Raw genomic sequence first — 15,505 nt, 5'->3', positions numbered from 1 at the left:
AATTGTGAGGAAGAGTATAAAGCACGAAGGGTGATGCCGTGCATAATTTAATTATATTGTGAGGAAGAGTATAAAGCACGAAGGGTGATGCCGTGCATAATTTAATTATATTGTGAGGAAGAGTGTAAAGCACGAAGGGTGATGTCGTACAGTTTTCCTTGTTGTTTAAATTGCTCAATTCGTTTAAGTATTTTCTGTTTAATTGTGTCTTTTCATTATTCTCACTCTTTATGTTGTATTCCCCTACTGTATGTTCCCTTTCCATTATTTATGCGTTATTGCTTTATTTACTGTCGTTGCCACTAGCATGATTATACTATTCAGGTTATATGTGGGTGTCTTGTCCTAGCCTCGTCACTACTTCGCAGAAGTTAGGCTCGACACTTACTAGTACATGGGGTCGGTTGTACTGATGCTGCACTTTGCACTTTCTATGCAGATTTTGATACCGGCTCAGGTTGATCAAGATTTGCTACTGGTCCGCTGTCCGGAGACTCAAGGTAGATGTGTCGGCGTTCAGAGACCTTGAAGTCCCCGTCTATCTTTTATGTCATACTGTTTTCTTTCATTCAGACAGTTGTATTTCTTTGAGACTATTACTTGTCGTAAATTCTAGAATGTTCGTGAATGGTAACTCCAGATCCGGGTGGCAGTAGTTAATACAAGTTGATAACAAATGCACATGTGACCATAGAATAGATGCATCTATTAAAATCATATAATAGTAAATGGTCCACATGGAAGGTGACTGGGCCCATATATTTATCACCTTTTATTTATTCCAGAAATCAAGGGATTCAATCCCAACCTTAATTGGTATATCATGAGAATAAGCAGCACAAGAGAATTCTTGAAAAATCTTCTATTTCTTCAATATATGTCAATGTAATTCTCAATTAATTTTCGCATCATAATTGAACCGGGATGGTCAACCGGTCATGCCAACTAATATTTGTTTCAGTAAACCTCCAGTTTACTTGTGACATATAATTCCATCATCATGCTTGTATTTGTGTAATACAAATAGAAAGAAAATCGGGTAACCTTTCATATTTACCCGTTATGATTATAGAAATCTGAAGATATTCAATATTCTTATAGTCTCAATATGCCAACCACTTTGTCTTATACATTTGAAACTCAAAAAGTTTCTTTTGAGACTTTACAATATCAATGTCGTGAATAATTTTATTCATTCGGATAATAACAAATTAATTTTTTCGGAGTTCTTAACAACTTTTGTACTACAAGATCTTTTGTCACACCATTTGTGTGGTACATATCTCCTTCACGAAGAAAATTATATCATAATAAATTGTCATGGTCAAAATCATCATAAGCAAAATCATTTTTTGCTTTAATTTAGCCTTTAATAACCTTTTATAAGGCACAACAAAAATATTTTTTTTGGCGTATCACATGTACGCGACCAATGGCATATTTATGTAACCACATAATAATATTTATTTTCTTTATTTCACTCAAACCTCCCTTGGAGGTGAGTTGTGTGGTATTTATCTAATCATGCATTGCATGTCTTTATTCATTACTTTTATCACATATTGCCACATTCACCTTTAAGAATGGGTCTGGATTCTCAATGCTTATCACAAGTCATATTCTCTTCAAGGAATTGATCATAATCAGCGGTATGCTTTATTATTTTTCATACAAATTTGATGGTAAACAGTGCCTTCACATTTTGAAGGACTGTTTTGAGAACCCTTATTATTCTCCTTTTATAATCATAGTGATGATTATTATTATTTTGATGTTTGGAACGCACACGTTCATAGTTCAACCACTTGTCTTCATTTAGACTTATTATGCGTCGCTACCACATTCACTTCAAGAATGGAGCAAATTAAGAGGGACAATATTCATGCCTTTTCATGAAAAATATATTATTTTTCTTTAATTATTATTATATCATCAATATGGTATAGTGAGACTCATACCCAATGTCTTACCAATATAAATGCATGTTAGGCCATAATGAATTGGGATTCAAACCCAACTCTTATCATCATGAAGCATCAGGACTTGATCCTAATGTCTTGCCCTCATGGTGCATTGTGACTTGAACATATTGAAGTTGATGTCATTAATAGCAAAGAACAAAAATAATTTCAAATACGAAGTAAATGCTTACCTATTGTGTTAAACTCTTCATAATGTCATTTGGATATAATTCTCAACAATAGACTTTCGTTTACTCAAATCAGCTAAGTAATTAGTGTCAAAGAGATATATGAAAATACAAAATAATATTGAAAATTCACATGTGTTCTTTGCTGCAATAAGCTTACTCCAAGATGAAAGTGATATGACCGTAACATTAAGAAAACATTATGTATCAAACATAATAATAGTACTACTAGTTACCATACACTACTAAGTATTATGCTCTCTAGAAAAATAAAAAGACATAGCAAAACCTTTAAGTCAATCGGGGAATCAAAAAAATAGTAGACAAATCTCTGTGTGCTATCTACCACTATATGGTTTCCATATAGAAATGATTCAAAATGTTGATTTGATAAGAGCTATCATCAATGAAAATTTTGGTGTAGTACATACTTCTTGTACTAATATTTTATCTTATCAAAATAAAATAGTTACAATTATTATTATTATATTATATTTACCGTAAACTAATGTATAATCATTATACTAAGCATACTAAAATCGTATTATAAGGTAAAACCATTAGCATACATAATAAAGTATTATTTTAATTTTGTAGATTATTTAATATACCGCATGCCACCTATTATTTAGTTCATGAAAATTTAACAAGGTGACATCTTTAGCAGCCACATAAATACTAATTTTCTAATAACCAGACCATTGCTTATTCTAAATAGTGGTACAAACTTATCTGGTTTAAAGCTCAGACTTGTTGTTGTAGCAGAAAGACGTGTCTGTAACACTACATACCTTTCTGAATAAAATTTTGATAATTTTGACAATAGATCATCGAGATATACCTTACCAAAAGTAGAATTCAGCCTTGGGGTTAGAGACTTCGTGTTGATAACGTGTTATGAAATATAGCTCAAAGTAACAATATAGAACAAAGAAAAATAAGCTAAGAGATATAGAGAGAAAGAGATGAGAGATTCTTATTTCTTCTTCAATTATGTGTATTTTCCTATCTATTACAAGGCCTTTATATAGGCATGAAAAGTGAAAAAAATATGTCACTGAATATGTCATTAAGCATAGAAACATGTCATTGAATATGTTATTAAGCATTTGAGAAGATCATGGAGGAAGAGTAGACATCCACCATAATTTGATTTTTCTTATAACATTAACGAATTTTTCTAATTCTTTTTAGTCGCATCGATCAACGATATTCACATGGCTTATGAAAATGGCATGATGAGTAGTTCCTCATAAGAGTTGTGATTGTGATTAATATTTTAATATCTTTTTTGGATGCTTGTTTGACTAAGTAGGTGTTTGGATAAAATAAATTATACGGAGTCTCCCATTGCTTTCATAAAATATTGGGGATAAAGAAGTCCACTAATTAGAGATTTTTTTACTCTTTAGTCAGTGCTTAATAAATTTTTACCCATTCAGATAAAAATACCCTTATGCTAGACATGGGTGCTATGTAAATATTAAGGACATGGTGTCCTTGACTCCATGAATGTTGTGTAAATAGTAAGGACAACATGTCCTCTATTTGCACCTTCCGTTGTTAAACTTTAGGACATCATGTCCTTTACTTCACATGTGCAGTGTAAATGTTAAGTACATGGCGTCATTTACTTCATGTGTGCAGTATAAATGTTAAAGACATAATGTCCTTAACTTGTATTTGCACCTTCTATTGTTAAACTTTAGGACCTCGTGTCCTTAACTTCATATGTACAGTGTAAATGTTAAGGACATGGTGTCCTTAAGTTCATGTGCATTGTGTAAATATTAAGGACATAGTGTCCTTAACTTTATGAGTGTTGTATAAATATTAATGACTAGTGTCCTTAACTTCACGAATATTGTGTAAATATTAAAGACAAAGTGTCGTGTATTTGCACCTTCCATTGTTAAACTTTAGGACATCATGTCCTTAACTTCATATGTGCAGTGTAAATGTTAAGGACATGGCGTCCTTAACTTCATGTGTGCAGTGTAAATATTAAGGACACAGTGTCCTTAATATTTACACAACATTCATGAAGAAAGGATACAAATGTCTTTTCGTATTAATTTTAATAGAGTAGTGACTATTTTTGGTCAGCATTAAAAATACTAGATAAAAACTAAATACCATGTTATAAAACGGCTATCCCATGCCATTTCTACCCAAAAAAGAGTGTAATTTTTTTTAAAAAGTAGTATTTGGATTTAAGTTGAAAAATAGTATTTGAAATTTAAAATTATGTTTGGACATGCATTTCACTTGAAAAATATTGCAGTTTTGTGGGTGGGAAAAAAGGTTTTCTTAAAATTCTTAAAAAACTCATTTTCGAAAAAATTTCTAAAACTTGCAAACTTTCATAGACAAACACATTTTTGAAAAAGACCAAATTGTTTTATGGACAAACGAGGCTCAAAATAAATAATTTGAAGAAAAATAAAAATAAAATGGAATTATTAATCTGGTCAAGCTTTACCAAATAAGTAAATTGGCTAAATATATAAATGGCTTCTTAATAATTGATATTAATTTTAAACACCTCAACTCACGCATTTATCTATTGAATATTTAACAACAACAACATAACTAGTGTAGTCCCATGAGTGGAATTTAGGGAGAATAGAGTGTACGCAGACCTTACCCCTACCTTTAAGAAGGCAGAGAGGCTGTTTCCGGTAGACACTCGGCTCAGGAAAGATAAATAGAAGGAGCAATAACAAGCAAATCAAATCTGACAATCGAAGTGAAAATACAAAACTAACACAAAAAAATGCAAACAGAAAATCGAAACAAAGGCAGTAACAAGTAATAACAGAAGTATAGAGATACGAAAATACATAAAAAAAACACTAAGTGGTATATCAAAGCTAATGCTACAAACACGGACAATGCTCGTCTACCTAACCTGTTACTTTTATTCTCAACCTCCACACCTTCTTATCTATGGTCATGTCCTTAGTAAATTAGAGCAACGCCATATCTCGCCCAATCGCCTCTCCCCAATACTTCTTCAGCCTATCTCTGCCTTTTCGTTGGCCCTCTAATGCCAGCCTCTCACACCTCATCACCAGTGCATCCATGTAAGTCTCGCCTCCACCATCTTGTCCTCCACAAGAGCCACGCCCACCTTGTCCCAAATATCTTCATTCATAATTCTATCTAATCTGGTATGCCCGCATATCCATCTCAATATCCTCATTAAGCCACCATCACCTTCAAGACACGGGAGTTCTTGACCGGCCAACACTCCGCCTCATGCAGCATAATCGGTATGGCCACCGCTCTATAAAAAAAGTTTTGATGGCACATTCTTATCAAGCATAACACCGAAAGCGAGCCTCCATTTTATCAATCTCGCCCAAATATGGTGTGTGACATCCTCGACGATCTCCCAATTCTCTTGGATAACTGACCCAAGGTATTTGAAACTTTCTCTCACTACTAAAAAATAACAAATTTGCGACTGAATAATTCCGACCGGTTTAATTCAGTCGCAATTTTTGACTGAGTCAGTCGGAAATTTTATTAAGAATACATGTTAATTTTTGACTCAAAATTACGACCAATTCAGTCGCAAAAATAATTTTTATGGTTTGCGACTGAATCAATCGCAAAAATTAAAATTTTAAAAAATTAAATTAAATATTTCAACCGATTTGGTCGGAATCTGCAATAAAAACGAGGTCTGAGTGGTCAACGGGATTTGCGACCGAATCAGTCGCAATTTGAAAATACAAATTTCAAATTTGCGACTGATTCGGTCGCAAATCTTTTTTGTAATACAGCCCTAACCAGATTTTTCTTCTTTCTTCTTTAGCTTTTCCCCCTCTCATCCCATCTCCTCTTCTGTCCCCCACCCGCTCTATTTATTAATTTTTTCCTCGAATCTAACCATATAAGTTATGATTTCCCTCTCTCCCATTGAAAATTTTATTAAAAATACATGTTTTTTTTATTAAAAAAAATTGGTTCAAAATTGTTACTAATTCAGTCGCTCAATTATGCGGAAAATACCGCAAAAATATATCGTATGGCTTGCGACTGAATTATTAGCAAATATTAAAATTAAAAAAATTAAATTAAATGTTTCAACCGATTTGGTCGGAATCTGCAATAAAAATGAGGTCTTACTGGTCAACGGGATTTGCGACCGAATCTGTCGTAATTTGAAAATTCAAATTTCTAATTTGCGATCGATTCATTCGCAAATCATTTTTTGTAATACAACCCTGACCCATTTTTTCTTCTTTCTACTCTAGCTTTTTCCCCTCTCCTCTCCTCTTCTCTTCTACCCCTACACACTCTATTTCTTGTTTTTCTCCTCTAATCTAACCATATAAGGTATGATTTCCCTCTCTCTCACTCTCCCTCTCCCTCACCCGCTCCATTTACCCGTCAAGCCTCCCCCCCCTAAATTTTTTATTCCCAAGTTGTTTAACTCGTTTTTGGTGCAGGAATCCTGCGACTCATCTCCCCTCCGATGGTGGTTCGGCAGCAGATCCATTGGTTGTCTTCCATATTATTTTTTTTGCATTAATTTAGCAAAATAGTATGTAAAAATTAGCTATATAATTTGCAATATAGTATAAATAAATTAGCAATAATTTTTGCAATATGTATATAGTGACTTGCTAAAAATTTACTTGTTTAGATTAATTAGTTATTTTTTTCTTTTTAGGTAGATGTTCTTGTGAAAATGGCTAGTATACCTGTATGTATCCAATAGTAAATCAAAAAAAAAAGTAGAATAATTTGGGTATGTTCTATAAGTATGAAATTCTTGTTTATATAAAAAACAACTTAAGTGCTAATACTTCGTATAATTTAGGTTATAATAGTTAGGGTTGAACAATATTTTAAAAAGTTAGAATTGGTATACATTCAAATTATGTTAGTTAAGAAACAACTTAAGTGCTAATATTTCTCTGTTTCGGCTTTTCGTTTGGAAATTCTCCATGCCCAATCTATGTGTTAACTATATTATTTATTATTAGAACGAAAAGAAGAAAATGCAATCAATTAAGTATTAGAGCGCTATCATATGCTAATTTAAAACAAATTGGATTAATTTTTATGTTTTAGGATTTTTTTATTCTTATAATTGTTTAATGTACATATTAACACCGAAACCACCCAAGTATTGCAGTAAAATATATAATTAAACTATTTAGATAACCTTTGGGAGAATATAACTTAGTAAGTAGTATAAATAAAAAAATATGTCAACTTCTAGTTTTTTTGTTTGTATAGATGGCATTTGTGCATCGTAGATGGACGTATAATAGGAATCATCCTAATCGTGTGGGTGTTAAGGGATGAATTTAAAGAAGGGGTTGCTGGATTTATTGTTATGGCAAAGACACTTGATGATTTTCGTATTGAAGGAACGATTAGGTGCCCTTTTGTGAAATACAAGTGTGTTAAGTTATTGGGAGAAGATGTTGTTACGTGTCATCTTTTTAAAAAAGCATTTATGAAAAATTAATATGTGTGGACTACTCGTGGGGAGACTCTTGATAGCGTAAATGATGTTGATTTTCATAATTCTTATGGTGGTGAGGAGGGTAGTCCCGTAATGAAGAATAATGTTGAAAATTCTAGATCCAATAACATGATGAGAGATGCCTTTGAGATGTTACCAAAGGCTTAATCTGAACCAAATAATGAGGCTAAGAAGTTCTTCAAAGAGTTAGAGGAAGCTAGTTGTCTGTTGTATGAAGGCTCGGTGCATTCCAAGTTGTCTGTTGTTGTTCGATTAATTCAGCTTAATTTGTTACATGTTCATTACAGAAATGGATTCTTGTGATAAAGAAATAAAAAAATCTAAGAAGAAAAAACACACTTTACCTATATCAAGTCAAATTCCTCCACTTACACCAAATATGAGCCCTCATCCTATCCCTCTTCGTCCTTCCATGCCAGCCCCTCCCCCATCTAACTCACTTCAGTATTACTCCATGCCTTCTCATGGTGGCTCAGCTTCGACCACCATTAGTTTTATACCCACGCCTCATTTTCCAGCTTCTTCCCCGTGTGATCCTGCTAGTCAGTTCGATGGCTCACCACCGACTGCATCCCCGAGCTATCATAGTAGCCAGCATGGTGGTTCATCTTTTGTGCCTCATACATCACCCACTCAATTATCATCTCCATCATAAATCCACTTCAAGTATATCTAACTTGGATATTGGAGGCTCTCACGCAGCTGCATCCCCATCTACTAGTACTTCTACAATTGCTGGTACCGCGAGACAGTGTACTGGAGGGATTGTACAGTACGATCATCTTCATCGGCTGGCTATCGTTCCCCATGGCAACATGTGAGTTTTCCTTCAATTTCCTTTTAAAATCTTTCAATAAATTTTTGCATATAATGAATTTAATGAAATTTTATTTGTTAAATTAAATGCAAGTTTTTGCCATCCTTTTAGGCCACGCATATGGTGATGAAATCTATGAAGCCATTATTTCATGAGTTGTGGAATTCCTAGAGACAGATACCGTACCATATCAGAATGAATATGTGACAACAATTTAAGGTAAGAATAAATTAATTTTTATTAATACTTATCCACATTTCGTCTAATATTATTTATTCAAATTTGCAGATTAGGTGCGTATGGCAGCCTACACTTAAAAATCAGGTGAATGAGAATTTCGAGAAGAGAGCATAGAAGCAGATATCAAATTCACATAATGTTGATAGGAGAGGTGGCACCAGGCCTGATTGGATACGTGAAGATGTCTAGAGTCAGCTCTTGGCAAATTGGAACACCCGTGAGTGGAAGAAGAATAGTGAACATGTAAAGTTAAACAGAGCTTCTACTAAGAGTGGAGCGTTGCATACTAGAGGTTCAATTAGCTTTGCAGGCCATCGTTTGAGAATGATAATTTTATTATAAAATATTCTTAGTTTTACAAGTATGCAAATTGAATATATATATATATATATATATATATATATATATGACTAATTACTTCTTAATTTTCAGGAAAAGGAACGTGGGGGAGATGTGACTTATGCTGAGGTCTTTGCAGAAACCCACAAGAAGAAGAAGAAGGGCGGCACAAGAGAATAATGGGTCGAATCGCGTGCTTGAGAGACATTTGTACAATCCAACACCAACACTATATTATTTTTACCTTTTGGTTTGTTTTATTTATATAACGTGTATTATTTTTATTTCTGGACAAGTATCATATTGATCTTGATGCATGGCGACAAACTCAGTCGACCCCGGAGGATATGACTGCAATTTAGACACATGCGGGTGGTGGCGTGATTAAAGGTATAAATATTATGTAATTATCTATTTTGGTATTAGTTTGAAAGTTGCGTGTTTGTTTTCTTACTTCTTTTACTTTATTTTCTTTATTTATCGTGAAAATAATAAATAAAGGTCAAGTCTACGGGATTGGAGTACATCCATCCTCCAGTCGTCCACCGACAATATTATTCAATGGTGCATCAGTTTCCCAATAAGACATGAAAGCTATGCGTCAAAAAGTGGATCAAATGTCACAAGAATTTCAAGCAACTGAGGATTTGATTCAAAATTTGTTAAAAAAGAAAAGCAAGAAAGGAGGTGCAATGGAGTCTAAGTGTGAGAAGGAGATTGATTATGAATAGGCTATTTGAATGTTTTAGAGTTGAAGTTAGAGATATGTGTAATTTATGTTGTTTGATAGTTGGTTGTTTGATTAGTTGGTTGAATTATTATAAATATTACTATTCTTTTTGTAGGACATATTAGATTTGGATTGTTATATTAGGTTTTTGGATTGTTATATTAGGTTTTTGTTTGGTTGATAGGCGTTTGGTTGGCTGTTTTATTTGGCAGGGGATGTAATTAGAAATACAACAGAATTCTGCTTAAAAATGCCCAGATTTGCAACTAAATCAGCCGTAAATTTCACCAGTAATTACCTAGATTTGCGATTGATTTAGTCGCAAATTGAAAATTCCTAACAAAATTTAATTAGGATTTGCGATTGAATTAGTCGCAAATGGAGAAATATCGATATTTTAATTTAATTAATGATCAATATTTACAATTGTTTCAGCCGGAATAATTAATTAAAAATTAATTTTATTTTTTAATTTTCCGACGGAATCAATCGAAACTTTTAATTTATATTTATTTTTTCAAATTCTAGTCAACGACCGAATGAGTCGCTAAATTTGTGACTGATTCGGTCGCAAAATGGCCTAATTTCAAATGGCCCCGTATGTTTTAGTTTGCGAATGAATCCGTCGCAAATTTTTGACTGATTTATGTCACAAATATATTGCGACCACGTGTTTTCCGACTGACACTTTTCAGTCGGAAATCCGTTGGAAAAACACGATTTCCAACCGATTTCTCGGTCACAAATTTGTTGTTTTTTAGTAGTGTCTCTTGGAGATGACTTGCGAATCAAGCCTCACGTCGTAACCCGCTCCCGGATTCACGCTACTGAACTTGCAATCCAAGTATTCAATTTTAGTCCTACTCAACTTGAAACTTTTAGACTCGAGGGTCTGCCTCCAAAACTCTAACCTCTCGTTAACACCATCACGCGTCTTGTCAATCAATATAATGTTTACATGACATAAGGAGTGATATTCACACGAGGTTATGTGCCTGAGTAGCTGGAACGGAAAAAAAATACCTCAAAAACCCAAAAAAGAAAGATAAAACGTTGTTAGCCAAAAAGCCTCCTCCCTGCATCACATTTTCGTCGAGAGACCCCCCGATCATCTCTCCAATCAAAACTCCACGCCCCTTTTAGTAATTTTCTCAAAAAATTATTGGAATCTCCATTTTGTCATCTTCTTCCGAATATAAACATTAAAACTCTTCTTTCTATCATCCTACTTTCCAAAGATTTACAGCACCATTGTTAGGCTATGGGTGAAGGTTCACCATATCTAGCAAAAAATAAAATATTTAATTATTCATATTAAAATTTCATGTATAAAAAACACAATAATTTTTTTTACCATTAGCATTTAACAAATAAGACTAACACATTTAAATCTTATCAACTCTAGTATAGAAATACATAGATGTTATGAAGCATAATTGTTACACTCTATGTGTCTCAAAGTGACGTAATGAATATGAGACTTGTTAATCATGATTTAAATGATTTTAAAGTCATAATATGGTTACATATGATGTTTGAATAGAAAATATGAAGTTTGAAAAAAATTGGATTAAAGTTGCGAAAAAACCAACTAAGGATTTGCCTTGTAACAGAACTTTTTGAGAAATAAATTTCATGTGCTATATGAGGTGTCGCGACCCCGTTTTTCTCACGAAAAGTGGGCTTCGACACGTGACAACTCCTTTTAGATTGGGAGATAGAGTGCTAAAGGAGAAGAGTCGCCACCTAACGATTTTTAAGATACGTTAGGGCACCTTTTATGCAGATAACTCTGTTTGACTAGTCAACGCCACCAAAGATCGGGTAAGGGCTCAAGTTACCTCAAAGAGAAGGTGTTAGGCACTCCTCGAGGTCCACAACTGTGAGTCCCGACCGAACTTAAGATTATGTGGATTACTATTATGCTAGGTGATCAAGTAAACAAAGGGAATTCAGAAGTCAAAGAACCTTATTACAACATGATTAATACAGATCTTAGTGCGAATATAGGGATACAAGTAAACAAAGGGAATTCAGAAATCAAAGAACTTTATTACAACATGATTAATACAGATCTTAGTGCGAATATAGGGATACAACTATTTAGATCTAATAACAACATATAAAGAGGAGGGGGGTCCTAAGTTTTTTAGCTTAAAGGATCACCCAGTGCAACATAAATAATACTTCGTAACTCACTCAAGATGGGGTGTTACTCATATTATGCAGTGGGCACAGACTATCATCTCTTGCTACCCGATTACTATATTAAAGTTGTTACCTAAAAGCGTTCTAATTCAATTATAGGTCGTACCCTATGCGTGCACTATCCATCCCATACTTATGGTCCAGTAGGTATTGGACCTTTACTTTGGATGGTTCTAGACCTCACTTAGGCTGCTCAGAAATGTCAAAACTAGGCGACATACAAAACATATTGGACTACACATATAGGCAATCAAGGCTCAAGTTTGCCTCCACACTTAAGCAACAAATGCACGCAAGACAAAATTATATGTTGAGCAGTTCAGAATTAAGAACTTAGATCCCTATAGACATGATTTCGATGTGACAAGGCGTTAAGGCATGCAAGCAATTTCAGATACCAAGCGTCGCCCATAGACAGGAGTGTACAGTTGTCGCATATCGATTGTTGAAATTGTAGATTTCCAGATATTAACCCTGTTGTGTTGCGTCTAAGTGATTTATTCAGTAAAGACAGTGGAATCTATCAGGAGAAACCCAGAATTACACACGCTTTTGATAGTGGTCTAAGTGAGCAATAAACAATGTTGAGAGGGGCATCATTAACAGCTATTAAGGCGAATTGTGGTATCATATAGGTAGGATCTTTAACGATTAGCACTTGGAAATGATTTTATTGTTATACTTAGTCCTATATGCATGGTTTCTAGTGAACAGTGCGATACAATAGCAAATGAAATGATCCAAATCATATAGGCATGATTTATAGCAATGCAAATTGAAGGAAAGTTCAACGATATTTATTTCCTATAGGCATGTTTTCTAATAACACGTAGCAACAAGGATAATTCAAGCATTTGAGCTCATGCTTTGCTGGTAGACAAGTAGTATGAGTGTGTGCTTCTCCTAATAGCATGATTTCTATAGTGTACACAGAGAGTGAACGAGACATATAGCAAACACATTATTAAGTCCTATAGGCATGTCATCTACCCATCACATGTAAATATTAAGATCTACCCCCATTCCCTTTTACTAACAACCCCAATTGTTTATACAAAGATTATTACAGACCCAACAATGAGTAAAAATATTACATAACAGTGAACATGCCCACAGTAGGCCTAAATAAAATAACTAAATACCCAGTCTTACTGGGCTTCAATATCTCTTACATAGCATATTTAAGCCTTCAACAAAGAGCCACGTTCAATACAAGATTATGGGTCCATAGAAGAGCCCATACCAATTCAATGAGCCACAGCACCAAGTATTGCACCACTTGGAACAACCAATATAGATATACAGTACATGACAGGGAGGTAGAGTATTAGGGACAATTTTGGAGGTTGAGAGAATGACTAGGACCAAGCCCTAGTGTGTCAGAGTTCACAAGGGCCTCAATTGGACCCCGAGCAGTTCTCACACTAGGGAGGCCAACAATAGAACCTAGGTAGCCTTGGCTTTCAGCCGGCTAAGAATAGAAATTTAGAATATCACAGTAACAAGTAAGAAGAGTGGACAGAAATCACCAGACTGAGCATACAACACAATTGGTCAAGTAGCCCAATAAATTCAGCAAGGTTCACATAGCCAAAGTACCACATAAACAACAATCACAAGAATTAGGAGAAGAAACAGGTTTGCAAACATACATAAGTTGCATAAAGTTGAACTGGTTGAAACCTACGGGTCTAAATTAAGTTTAAGTCTAACCTAATTCCATATTAATCAATACTTAGCCATGATGGAGGGATACACACATTGATAATCACATAAGGGATAGAATAGCAAATGAACCAAGGCATACTAGAAAAGTATTAGCGTGGGAGTAAAGTCCCAGTCAATAGAAAAATAGAGTGTTTGTCTTTTAGAAAATCAGGATAGCATGAAACAAGTTTATAGCAGATTTTAGGCCAACAATTCGTAGAACTAGAGGTAATACACAAAGAGCATTCCAATATACACACAACTCAGTACCAAAAGGTTCATTCAAGTAAAGGAGGAATTTCCATAAAGTTAGGGTAATATATAAAGACAATATGCAGAAATTGGTAACTTAACAGCATACAATCACAATAGTCAAGCACATGTTGAAGTGGACTGCTATTGAAGTCCAAAACTAAACATGTTAAGATGCTACAAGGTACATAACCCATATCAGAAGACAAGAGATTGCAGAGTGAAAATCATAGAGAAGCATAACACAAACAGTAGGTTATCTCATGCGTATAATTAACACAGACTGACATCAAAATGTTGAACATTATCATAGTTGAATCATGCTCATGCAAGTTCAAATACATATTGCAAAAGAATGATGAAAATTGAACATTGCAAGAGTTTAGACACTAACTAGTAGCAGAATCAAAGAACGAAGAGTGTAATAGAAAAAACCCCAAATCCCCGATGCTTCATAGTTCACAAGAGCCTCGAGAATGGGCGCCGAGCAGTGCTTGCACCGGAGGAGGTTGTTCAATAATTTAGAAAGTGCTCGAGTGTAATAGTGAGTGAGTGAGTTAGAGAAGAGAGTAGTGAAATTAGTAGCAGGGATCGGGATTCAAATCACTGTCTTAGGGGTTTTAGAGGAGGGGTTTATATAGTAGCATATTTCACACATAAAATAGGAAATATGGTAAAATTAAACACAAAATAAGGAAATATTCCAGAATCAGTTAGAATCAATTTAGGGCAAATAATACATAGAGTATGAAGTTTAGTAAATTAAACAGAGAATAAGGAAAAATAACATGCAAATAATACTTAAAATAAGGGAATACAATAGATTGAATAGAGAATAAGGAAAATATCATACGAAAATCAATTAAAGTTAGTCTAAGGGCAAATAAAAGTAAAAATAGGAAAATACGGTGGGTTAAACAAAAATAAGGAATATCGGTCAACCACGAGAAAGGGAAGAGTATCAGTCGAAAATCAGTAAAGAATAAAGGAAAATCCCGAACTCTAGTTCAAAAGGAAAGCACAGATGGTCGAAAATCTCACTGAATCAGACCATATAGCCTGATAATGAGTGCATATAGACGAAATAATGGCTAAATCTCAAAGGTTGAAGGCGGTGGAATCCGATTTGAGGACTGGTACTTGCCAAAATTGGGGCAAGTACTATGTAACACCATAGTCTTGCAAATAATACTGAGGTAACACATAAAAGGCAAGAGAATCATGGAAGGAATCCATGATTTAGATGGATTCGGAGAAGATTGAAAGGGCGACTATGGTTTGTGTGGGAGAGAGGGGAGAGGATTTTAGGGCGGCGGTTCAAGAGGGAATGAGGATTAGGGTTAGGGGTTAGAATAATAAAATGGGGATTGATTGTGGGTCGTTGATCTTAGAGATCAACAACCAAGATTTTAAAAGAGCCGAGTCGGGTTAATGGACCGGTATTGGGTTGCTGGTGTTGGGCGCGGGGTAATTGGGGTGTTGGGCTAATGGTTTGGGCCAAAATTTGGTTAGAAAATTAGCCTATTTTGGGCCAGCTCTTGAAACCCTAAAAAA

This window comes from Nicotiana tabacum, chromosome 17 (assembly GCF_000715075.1).
Source record: "Nicotiana tabacum cultivar K326 chromosome 17, ASM71507v2, whole genome shotgun sequence".
Lineage (NCBI taxonomy): Eukaryota > Viridiplantae > Streptophyta > Magnoliopsida > Solanales > Solanaceae > Nicotiana > Nicotiana tabacum.
The sequence above is the reverse complement of the archived record's forward strand: the minus strand, read 5'-3'. Positions refer to the sequence as shown.